This window comes from Aegilops tauschii, chromosome 6 (assembly GCF_002575655.3).
Source record: "Aegilops tauschii subsp. strangulata cultivar AL8/78 chromosome 6, Aet v6.0, whole genome shotgun sequence".
NCBI classification, from domain to species: domain Eukaryota; kingdom Viridiplantae; phylum Streptophyta; class Magnoliopsida; order Poales; family Poaceae; genus Aegilops; species Aegilops tauschii.
In genome coordinates this window covers 494892050-494904957 of record NC_053040.3, presented here as the reverse complement: position 1 = coordinate 494904957, position 12908 = coordinate 494892050, and positions in this window count along the sequence as shown.

Here is a 12908-nt window from a genome sequence, read left to right as displayed (position 1 = left end):
ATAAACGAGGCACGCGAAGACGACGATGTATCCCAAAGTTCACACCCTTGCGGATGCTAATCTCCGTTTGGAGCGGTGTGGAGGCACAATGCTCCCCAAGAAGCCACTAGGGCCACCGTAATCTCCTCACGCCCTCGCTCAATGCAAGATGCCGTGATTCCACTAAGGGACCCTTGAGGGCGGTCACCGAACCCGTACAAATGGCAACCCTTGGGGGCGGTCACCGAACCCGTACACTTTGGCAACCCTTCGGGGCGGTCACCGGTACCCGTCAAATTGCTCGGGGCGATCTCCACAACCTAATTGGAGATCCCGACGCTTGCCCAGAGCTTTAGACCACAATGATTGAGCTCCAAACACCACCAACCGTCTAGGGCGCCCAAGCACCCAAGAGGAACAAGCTCAAGGGCACCAAGCACCCAAGAGTAATAAGCTTCTCAACTTCTAACTTTCACGTATTACCGTGGAGAACTCAAACCGATGCACCAAATTCAATGGCAAGGGCACACGGAGTGCCCAAGTCCTTCTCTCTCAAATCCCACCGAAGCAACTAATGCTAGGGAGGAAAAAGAGAGGAAGAACAAGAAGGAGAACACCAATAACTCCAAGATCTAGATCCAAGGGGTTCCCCTCACATAGAGGAGAAAGTGATTGGTGGAAATGTGGATCTAGATCTCCTCTCTCTTTTCCCTCAAAAACTAGCAAGAATCCATGGAGGGATTGAGAGTTAGCAAGCTCGAAGAAGGTCAACAATGGCGGAAGAACACGAGCTCAAAGGATAAGGTTCATTGGGGAAGAAGACCCCCTTTTATAGGTGGGGAAAAATCCAACCATTATGGTCACAGCCCGCACCGAGCGGTACTACCGCTCCTACCGCTAGGGCGGTAGTAGCCCTTTGAAACACAACAGCGAGGAGGCAAAAAGCCAGAAGAACCGTCGGAGCGGTAGTACCGCTTGACCTCACGGTACTACCGCTAGGGGTAGCGGTACTACTACTAAGGGTAGCGGTACTAAAAAATTACATACATGCCTACCACCGCTGGACTTGTGACGAGTTTTTGGTCCCGAGCGGAAGTAGCCACGGAAGTAGCCGCGGTAGTACTGCTCCAAGCGGTAGTACCGCTCCCAAGAGCGGTAGTAAAAAATTACATCCGCTCCTGTCCGCGGTAGTACCGCTGCAGCCTTTTCAGAACACCAAAACTGACACAACTTCTGCAAACGGACTCCGAATTCGACGAAACCAAGTTTGTTGGAAAGCTAGCGACAAAGGCTAACACAATCTTGATAGAAATACCAATAAGAAGCAAATGAGAAAAGGCCCAAAAGAAAATGGTGAGAACCCTTCCTCGGATAAGACCGGTAAAACCTCCAACATCGAAAACATCATAGAAGACGCATGCAAACTCCGTTTTCGATGAACTCAATCTTGTCATCAAGATGACCATAAGCTCTAAGACTCACAAAGAGAACCAAACAAGAACCAAGAAACATGATGCAAGGATGCAATGATTTGAGCTCTCAACGAACGATACGATCAAGCTACTCACTTGAGAGCCCCCCTTGATAGTACGGCTATCGATCCTATAACCCGGTCTCCCAACTACCACCATGACACCGGTAAAATAGAAAACCTATCAAGGGCAAACCTTTGCCTTGCACATGGTCCACTTGAGCTAGATGATGACGATCTTGACTCCCTCAAGTTGGACCACCTTTCTTGATTGCGTTGGCTTGAAGAAGACTAGATGATTAATCCCCCATAGTCCACTATGGGTGAGACACTCTTCGGCACATCTTCACAAGTCCATTGTCACCACAATGGACGGCAAGCTTCAAGCACTTGATCTCTTCGTGATGCTCCACTTGAACTTGCACACGGCAATCTTGATGACGATCACCACTTGATGTCATCCTCTCCATGGGTTGAGTGATATCTTCCTCTTGACGCAAGCCCATGAACACGTACCTAACCCCACATAGAACTCTCACATAGACCATGGGTTAGTACACAAAGCACAATGTACAATGCTTACCATACCATGGGATCACTTGATCCCTCTCGGTACATCTTCTACGCTTTGTGAGTTGATCAACTTGATTCACTCTTGACTTAGTCTTGATCAACCTAGAATCTTTCCAACTCTCTTCATTTGGATGATGTCTTGAAGGTAAACATGAATGATCACACAATCTTCTTCTTCAAGACATGCTTGCGATAAGCTCAACTCTCACATGACCAATCTTTGGATAATTCCTTAATAGCACCTTGGTCAACACAAACTCTCCTTGAAACGAACATATGTACTCCAAGAAAAGCCTATGGACAAAACCTTCAAATATAACTCAAGGCAACCATTAGTCCATAGAGATTGTCGTCAATTACCAAAACCAAACATGGGGGTACCACATGTTCTTTCAATCTCCCCCATTTTGGTAATTGATGACAATCACTTTCAAGAGAGTTTATATAAGGAATTATGCATCACCATGCAATGCAACAACCAGTGATGCATGAGTAAGAGATGCAAATGCTTAGGAACAAAACCAAAGCAAGAGGAGAGAATTCTCTAAACTTCTCCACAAAACTCTCTGAAACTTGTCCCCCATTGGCATCGATTGCCAAAATGGGAGAAAGGCTTAGAAGGCCAATATAAATTGTGTTCCTCCATGATTTGTGTATTTCTCAACAAGAGAGTGGAATGCAATACACAAGTTTGACGGTAAATACTAGGAGGAAAACAAACTATATTTAGGCCCAAAGTTTACAAAAGAAAGATATGCCACAAACACATAAGAAAGAGAGAAACAAGCAAACAAGCAATCAAAAGATACCAATTGAAGCAAGCAATCAACGGATATCAATTGAGCCAACTAGACCAATGATCCTACGTGCCACATGAATGAAATAAATTATGATATGAGCAAAGGAGTGTTCTAGAGAAACTAGAGAAGCTCCCCATGATTTGTGCACAATTTAGTTTTGTAACTGGATACAACGAGCACAAAATAGGATCGTCACTCCCCCAAGATCAATAGAACCTCACGACAAGTGCAAGAGAGCAACAGAGTGTTCTAAAGACACTAGTGAAGCTCTCCATGATTTGTGCACTTCTTACAATATTTGCATTAGGATACCGAGTGCACAAAATAGGATCATCACTCCCCGAAAATCAATAGAAACTCACAACAAGTGCAAGTGAGCATATAGGAAACAAAGCCTAGCACTTGCAACAAACAAATGGTTGAGCAACATATAAAAGAGGCAACTTAAGAGTAGGCTCAACCAAAATGATGTGTGTGAGTCATGGCAAAGCACTTGAGAAGACTAATGTACGAATGAGCATTAAGCGTCAACATAGTCTTGGATAGTGGAGATACAAGGTGCATGACATGTCCTCCCCACACACACCAAGCAAAAGGGTTCACAAGCACACTAAAAATGCAAAATGAATAACCAACACTTGTGACAACCCATGGTGAAGATAGAAGATGAAAGCCTCATCAAGACAAGGGATACCAATTAAGATGGCAAAAGCCTCGTAGAGATAAGCATGAGGAAAATAATCTTCACCACACAGGAGTGCATCAAGATGGAACGAGATAAGACATGCACTTAAGGCAAAAGCTTTCACGGAGCCACCAAATAAATAACAAGAAAGACAAGGTGGACGTGAAAGAAAGGATATCATCTAGAGATGTAATTTCTCTCAAGTGTATAAGGTTCTAGGTAGACGAGATCATGATGATATATATCTACAAAGAAGGATGTACACCCGAAATAGTTACAACACGAAGGAACAAGATATCCAAAAGGAAGTCATAGATATACCAATAAGATATTTGCTTGGAAGCATAGCACATGGCTAGATATGGTCTTATTGTACATAAATGAATTCCTACCACACAACCATCAAAGACATCACAACTAGCAACAAGAGATCATTGTTGGGATGCTTTGAGAAAGGAAACAAGTATCACAAGAGAGAATGAATAACATGTCATGATACAACCTACACAAGGTTGATGCAAGAAATGTGTGCATGAAGTATATGAAGATACTTGTTACCGAGTTAACATTGGAAGGATGTAGTAGATACCAATTGAAGGTACAAAGTAGTTCATTGATCATCCTAGCTTGACTCCAAAAAGCACATGGTGACAACACCTTCCTTGTGTGTGAGCCGAGCATCCAATGCATCTCCAATTGTTCCTAGAACAACAACACAAACAAAATGGTACCCAAACTCATTGGGACCAAAGAGTTAGAAACACCAACAATACATAGGACAAGCTCCACATAATTATGTGCATATAGATATGGAAATGAAATTCATGCACATCTCATCCAATTTGAGACTTGGTGGAGTTTTCCCTATATATTGGGTCAAAGAGAGAAAGCATGCCAAGGAAACTACATGAAGTTAATATGCATGCTCAAGACTTTCAAGAACCGATACCAAAATACAAGGAAATAACAAGTGAAAAGAATACCAAATGGAGAAATCATCACTTGGAAGATATCATTAAAAGATACATCAAGGAATGAGATATCCATTGGAACCCACAAAATGATATCAAACTCCCAAAAGAGAGGATGGTTCCAAACAAACCAAGCTCTCTACAAAGTTTCATGATGGAACAAGTACCAAAAAGAAACAGCTTGCCGTCCACCAACACACACTTGATAAGGATCGCAAGATGAGTGTTTTATAGAAAATAGGATAGCTCCCCCCAAGACTAGTGCATTATAGAGAATTTGCATTTGAATACAAAATGCACAAGGTGGGATCACCACTTTCACTATATCTAGAAAACACTAGACAAGATCAAGAAATTAACAAGATCCACAAGTGGTATGGAAGACAAAGGGAGTTGATACATTCCTAGGCAAGAGAAAAAGCAAAGGCCAATGTAAAGATGATCAATAATTTCTACCACACATAAGTGAGTACCAATTGTCAAAAGACAAGAAGTATTTGGAAACAATTCCCGGTGGTAGATAGCAAGGATATCCGACATCATCTTCACACCAAACAAAAAGCAAATTGCAACTTGTAGAGCTAACATGCCACCTAGGAACAAGATAATTTACAATATCAATTAGGTGACAATATCTCAAATGTACACATTTTCTAGGCTAGTAATATACACATAGCATATTACTCCCCCATAATGTGATACCAATTAAAGATAAACAATAGGCAAAATAACGATCCAACAAGAGATAATTAATGGACAATTTAGAATTTGAATTTCTCATGAGAAGACATACCACATAGCGACTAGATAATCTTGAAATATCAATACTAGATGGTATTACTCATGTACACACATATATAGGATTGTGAGGTGCACAAAGCACATCACTCCCCCATAATGGGATATTCCATTAATCTCTCACAAGAGCCAACTAAGAAATAAACAAGATGCAAAAAGGCTCAACGCATGACACACACGTACATGATGTGCAAACCAACACACACATACTTGATTGCTCAAGATAATCAAGTTGGAAGCACAACATATACAAACACATGCAAGGAACGAAACCAAACATGCAAAGGGGTAAGTAGCTATCAATGTAAACACTTTAAGCATGAGTTATCGCAAGGAGGAACATTGGATATAAGATAGAAACTTGATAATCCGAATGACTTGGCTTGAGACAATTAGAATGATGAAGTCCCCTTAATTCTTCATAAAGTAGCCAAGTCTCCAATGCCCTCCAACAACACCTATTGATCAAGTTTGAGCTAGTTGGTCCCCAACCAAGTTGGGTCCTAAGAGGTTAGTCACAATAGGCTTGGCTACCCAAATGGTTCTTTGCTTCAAACCACTTTGAGTACCAACAAACTTGGCAACCACATTGCCAACCTTATCCTTCCCAAGAGAATAGACATCATCAATAATAATTGGGTTGGATAAGTTACCACTAGTGCATGAAGAAGCGAGGTGACCTTTCTCATGACATAGGTAGCAACGTCTACTCTTCACTTTCTTCTCACTTGATTTCTCAACTTGAGAAGCATTAGCTTGAGTCTTCTTGGGAAGAGGCCTTTCTTCAACTTGAGGTTGAGCATGAGAATGCACTTGTAGCCGCTTCCCTTGTTGCTTGTCACTAATGGCCTTCTTCTTCAATGGGCAAGATCTAACATGGTGCCCTTCAATTTTGCACTTGAAGCAAATAATCTTGGCCGAAATCTTGACTTGTTTTTGGCCCTTCTTGTTGTTGCTCTTGGAATTCTTCTTCTTATTGGAGTTGAATCCAAGTCCACCTTTGTCATTGGGGGATTTTTGTACACTCAAGATATTCTTGAGTGTGGCATTCCCTTCATGACACTTTTCCAAATCTTTCTTCAAAGAAGTGACTTGGGCCTTGAGCTCTTTGATTTCCTCTACATGGTTAGTCTCAACACAAGCACTAGAGGAAGTATAAGCTTCATCTTTAGAGCAACAAGGCAAGGAAAGCAATTCATCACAAGATGTACCAATGTTATGCATGGATGAATCGCGAGGACTAGCACAAGGCAATATAGCATTTTGAATAAAAGTAATGCTAGTATCCACATGAGGCTCACTAGATGTTACCTTAGCAATCATGGCCTCATGAGCTAACTTTAGCACATTATGGGATACTAGAAGATCATCATAAGAGCTTGTGAGCTTTACATGATTTTCTTCCAACATCCCATAATTGCTAGATAGCAACTCAAGTTGAGCCCTTAGCTCAACATTCTCCTTCAATATGGATGCTTCACAAATAGAGTTAGTAGCACAAGCATCATCATTAGCAACAACAGGAGAAGACAACTTCGCAAGCTCTTTTGAATATGAAGATTTAAGTTGAGCATGAGACTCGGTGAGTTTGATGAGCTCACTCTTAATGACCCTTGAGCCATTTTCGAGGTGCTCAAATTCCTCAAGGAGTTTAGCATGCGCAACTTCAAGCCCCTCATTTTTAGTTTCAAAATCATTGGCCACCTCAAGAGCTCTATCACGAGATTCCCTCACTCTAGATAATTCTAGAGCAAAAGTCTCCTCAAGAGATTCCTTGGTGGTTTGTTCAAGTTCAAGAGCTTGAGAGAGGTCCGCAATCTCATTAGCGTAATCACGCTCATGACCTTCCATTTTCTCAATGGTGACCTCATGCTCCTCGAGATGAGATTCCAACTCCTCAATATACTTCTTGCCCTCAATGGCAATGGACATAATTTCCATGAAGTTGGAACGAGCAATTTTATTTTTATGAAGAGCTTTAAAAACCATTTCCCCTTTCATTTTTAAGGAGGCAACATTATCATTCTCTTCATCATAATCAACATCATCATCATTCTTCCCATCATCAATATCATCACAAGATATATCGGGATTCAAAGTGGGAGATACCTTTGAAGCCTTAGCCATAAGGCAAAAAGCAATCGATGATGGTGTAGGATCCCTTGAAGCACCGTTCAAGACCACATCTTGTTCCATGGAGTGTTGGGTTTCCTCTACATTGTTACAACAACTCGAGGAAATAGATACATTTTTATCATGGCAACAAGACATAGCAAGCATATCATCATGAGATTTGAGCAAGCAATTTCTACATGATATGCAAGGACTACCAACACGAGCATGTGAAACATGTAAGGTGCTCGAAGTGTTAAAGTCCAAAGAAGGACCATTGCAATAAGATAGTGATGAAGAATCACCAAGAACAAGCACACTATCATCATTGCAATGACCACCACTACTCACCCTAGCATTACCTTGTGGCAATCCACATGTAGGTGAAGTAGAAGAAGTTGAGAAGGGAACACGGCCGGAGGTGGAGGGAGAACAATCATCCCCACAAATCTTGGACACACTATATTTATCTTGAAGCTTTGTCCACAACTCATGAGCATCCCGGAACGGCATGAGTTGAAATATAACTACATTGCTCAAAGCATCGAAAAGCACATTAGAAGCTTGAGCATTGATATAAGAGTTTTTCTCATCCTCTAAAGATAATCTTTGGGGATCCTTTGGAGGAGAAAAACCCATATCTACAATTCGCTCTAAATTTGGGTCCATGACCCTAAAGAGATTAAGCATGCGAATTACCCAAACATCAAAATTTGTGCCATCGAAACTAAGAGTGTCAGAGAATCCTAATCCCCTAGTCGACATTTTTACTCTCTAGGCGGTTAAGCCTAACAAAGAGAGACGAGGCTCTGATACCAATTGAAAGATCGTGGATGTCGCCTAGAGGGGGGGGTGAATAGGCGCTTTAAAATAATTACGGTTTAGGCTTGAACAAATGCGGAATAAACCTAACGGTTAATTTGTCAAGCACAAAACCTAAAACAACTAGGCTCACCTATGCGCACCAACAAGTTATGCTAAGCAAGATAAACAACTATGTGATAGCAAGATATATAACAAGGAACACTACGGCTATCACAAAGTAAAGTGCATAAGTAAAGGGGCTCGGGTAAGAGATAACCGAGGCACGCGAAGACGACGATGTATCCCGAAGTTCACACCCTTGCGGATGCTAATCTCCGTTTGGAGCGGTGTGGAGGCACAATGCTCCCCAAGAAGCCACTAGGGCCACTGTAATCTCCTCACGCCCTCGCACAATGCAAGATGCCGTGATTCCACTAAGGGACCCTTGAGGGCGGTCACCGAACCCGTACAAATGGCAACCCTTGGGGGCGGTCACCGAACCCGTATACTTTGGCAACCCTTGGGGGCGGTCACCGGTACCCATCAAATTGCTCGGGGCGATCTCCACAACCTAATTGGAGACCCCGACGCTTGCCCGGAGCTTTACACCACAATGATTGAGCTCCGAACACCACCAACCGTCTAGGGCGCCCAAGCACCCAAGAGGAACAAGCTCAAGGGCACCAAGCACCCAAGAGTAATAAGCTTCTCAACTTGTAACTTCCACGTATCACCGTGGAGAACTCAAACCGATGCACCAAATGCAATGGCAAGGGCACACGGAGTGCCCAAATCCTTCTCTCTCAAATCCCACCGAAGCAACTAATGCTAGGGAGGAAAAAGAGAGGAAGAACAAGAAGGAGAACACCAAGAACTCCAAGATCTAGATCCAAGGGGTTCCCCTCACATAGAGGAGGAAGTGATTGGTGGAAATGTGGATCTAGATCTCCTCTCTCTTTTCCCTCAAAAACTAGCAAGAATCCATGGAGGTATTGAGAGTTAGCAAGCTCGAAGAAGGTCAACAATGGGGGAAGAACACGAGCTCAAAGGATAAGGTTCATTGGGGAAGAAGACCCCTTTTATAGGTGGGGAAAAATCCAACCGTTATGGTCACAGCCCGCACCAAGCAGTACTACCGCTCCAAGGAGCGGTACTACCACTAGGGCGGTAGTAGCCCTTTGAAACACAACAGCGATGAGGCAAAAAAGCCAGAAGAACCGTCGGAGCGGTAGTACCGCTTGACCTCACGGTACTACCGCTAGGGGTAGCGGTACTACTGCTAAGGGTAGCGGTACTACTGCTTGCGAGCGGTACTAAAAAATTGCATCCGTGCCTACCACCGTTGGACTTGTGACGAGTTTTTGCTCCCGAGCGGAAGTAGCCACGGAAGTAGCCGCGGTAGTACTGCTCCAAGCGGTAGTACCGCTCCCAAGAGCGGTAGTAAAAAATTACATCCGCTCCTGTCCGCGGTAGTACCGCTGCAGCCTTTTCAGAACACCAAAGCTGACACAACTTCTGCAAACGGACTCCGAATTCGACGAAACCAAGTTTGTTGGAAAGCTAGCGACAAGGGCTAACACAAACTTGATAGAAATACCAATAAGAAGCAAATGAGAAAAGGCCCAAAATAAAATGGTGAGAACCCTTCCTCGGATAAGACCGGTAAAACCTCCAACATCGAAAACATCATAGAAGACGCATGCAAACTCCGTTTTCGATGAACTCAAGCTTGTCATCAAGATGACCATAAGCTCTAAGACTCACAAAGAGAACCAAACAAGAACCAAGAAACATGATGCAAGGATGCAATGGTTTGAGCTCTCGACGAACGATACGATCAAGCTACTCACTTGAGAGCCCCCCTTGATAGTACGGCTATCGATCCTATAACCCGGTCTCCCAACTACCAGCATGAGAACGGTAAAATAGAAAACCTATCAAGGGCAAACCTTTTCCTAGCACATGGTCCACTTGATCTAGATGATAACGATCTTGACTCCCTCAAGTTGGACCACCTTTCTTGATTGCGTTGGCTCGATGAAGACTAGATGATTACTCCCCCATAGTCCACTATGGGTGAGCCACTCTTCGGCACATCTTCACAAGTCCATTGTCACCACAATGGACGGCAAGCTTCAAGCACTTGATCTCTTCGTGATGCTCCACTTGAACTTGCACACGGTAATCTTGATGACGATCACCACTTGATGTCATCCTCTCCATGGGTTGAGTGATATCTTCCTCTTGACGCAAGCCCATGAACACGTACCTAACCCCACATAGAACTCTCACATAGACCATGGGTTAGTACACAAAGCACAATGTACAATGCTTACCATACCATGGGATCACTTGATCCCTCTCAGTACATCTTCTACGCTTTGTGAGTTGATCAACTTGATTCACTCTTGACTTAGTCTTGATCAACCTAGAATCTTTCCAACTCTCTTCATTTGGATGATGTCTTGAAGGTAAACATGAATGATCACACAATCTTCTTCTTCAAGACATGCTTGCAATAAGCTCAACTCTCACATGACCAATCTTTGGATAATTCCTTAATAGCACCTTGGTCAATTCAAACTCTCCTTGAAACCAACACATGTACTCCAAGAAAAGCCTATGGACAAAACCTTCAAATATAACTCAAGGCAACCATTAGTCCATAGAGATTGTCGTCAATTACCAAAACCAAACATGGGGATACCACATGTTCTTTCACCTCCCAACAAGCGCTATCGTTTAACGCCCCTAGCTAGGCATAGATAATTTTAATGATGCTCGCATGAGAGACAAGAATTGAAGCACAAAGAGAGCATCAAATAGCATGTGACAAACACATCTAAGTCTAACATACTTCCTATGCATAGGCATTTTATGAGCAAAAAAATTATCAAGGCAAGCAAAAACTAGCATATGGAAGGAAGAAGAAAGAGACGATAGCAATCTCAACATGACGAGAGGTAATTTAGTAACATGAAAATTTCTACAACCATATTTTCCTCTCTCATAATAATTACATGTAGGATCATAAGCAAATTCAACAATATAGCTATCATATAAAATATTTTCAACACGATCCACATGCATGCAAAGTTGACACTCTTCCGAAATAGTGGGATTAACATTAACTAAAGTCATGACCTCTCCAAATCCACCTTTATCAAAAAATTCATAAGATTGAATATTCTCCAAATATGTCGGATCTTTCAATATTATTGCAAACAATATTATCAATCTCATATTCATCATGGGGATTAAATAAATTTTCAAGATCATAAGAAAAATCACCCCAATCATGATCATTGCAACAAATAGTGGACATAGCAAAACTAGCATCCCCAAGCTTAGGGTTTTGCATATTATTAGCACAATTGACATCAAGAGAATTTATAGTAAAATTATTGCAATCATGCTTTTCATCGAACGAACTATCAAGCATGGGTGCAATAGCAACGATCTCATTTTTAACATAAGGAACTATAGCAAATTCGTCTCATAAATATTGGCATCATGGCCACAAGAATAGCAAGCATCATGTTCATCAAGGGATATTTCAACCAAATCATCGGAATCATCATTATCTATAGATTCATGCATATCATTATTTTCTTCCAAAGCAACGGTCATTCTCTCAATAAATTCTTGGACATAGACATTATGAGCAAAGTTTTCATTGCAATATTTAAGTATGACGGAATTTTCAGATTTGTTGAGAGTAAAATCATACTTTTCAATCAAAGAAGCAACTTCATGAGCACCCTTAAAAACGACAAATTCTTCAATTTGTTCGATATCATAGTAACTATAAACACCCTTTGCATAAGAAGATAAGATTTCATTATCATTGAACTCACATAGGTAGGGAAGGTGTTTTTTAGGGTTCTTAGAGCAAAAAGTAAAATCACAAATTTCACAAAGATTCCAAGCATAGCATAGCAAACTATTTATATGATACCATAAGAGCTTCCCTTTTTCAGACAAACGATGAAGCACAAAATGAGCATGCTCATCTAAAGATTTCCCATCAACTAGGCTAGTTGGGGTTTCAGCACGAGCGCATAAGGATCGAAGATGATCCAAGTAGAACACTTTAAGTGGATCCATATCAATAGATTTTCAGCAAGCGAAGATGCAAGCATATAGAAGGCACATGGCAACACGATCAAACAAAAGGATGAACGGAAAAGAGAGGGCAAATAAAACGGCAAGGGTGAAGTGGGGGAGAGGAAAACGAGAGGCAAATGGCAAATAATGTAATGCGGGAGATAAGGGTTTGTGATGGGTACTTGGTATGTTGACTTTTGCGTAGACTCCCCGGCAACGGCGCCAGAAATCCTTCTTGCTACCTCTTGAGCACTGCGTTGGTTTTCCCTTGAAGAGGAAAGGGTGATGCAGTAAAGTAGCGTAATTATTTCCCTCAGTTTTTGAGAACCAAGGTATCAATCCAGTAGGAAGCCATGCACGAGTCCCTCGCACCTACACAAACAAATAAATCCTCGCAACCAACGCAATAAAGGGGTTGTCAATCCCTTCACGGTCACTTACGAGAGTGAGATCTGATAGATATGATAAGATAATATTTTTGGTATTTTTATGATAAAGATGCAAAGTAAAGAAAGCAAAATAAAAACGGCGCCAGAAATAGCTTGTTGACGGGAGATTAAATATGATGGAAAATAGACCCGGGGCCATAGGTTTCACTAGTGGCTTCT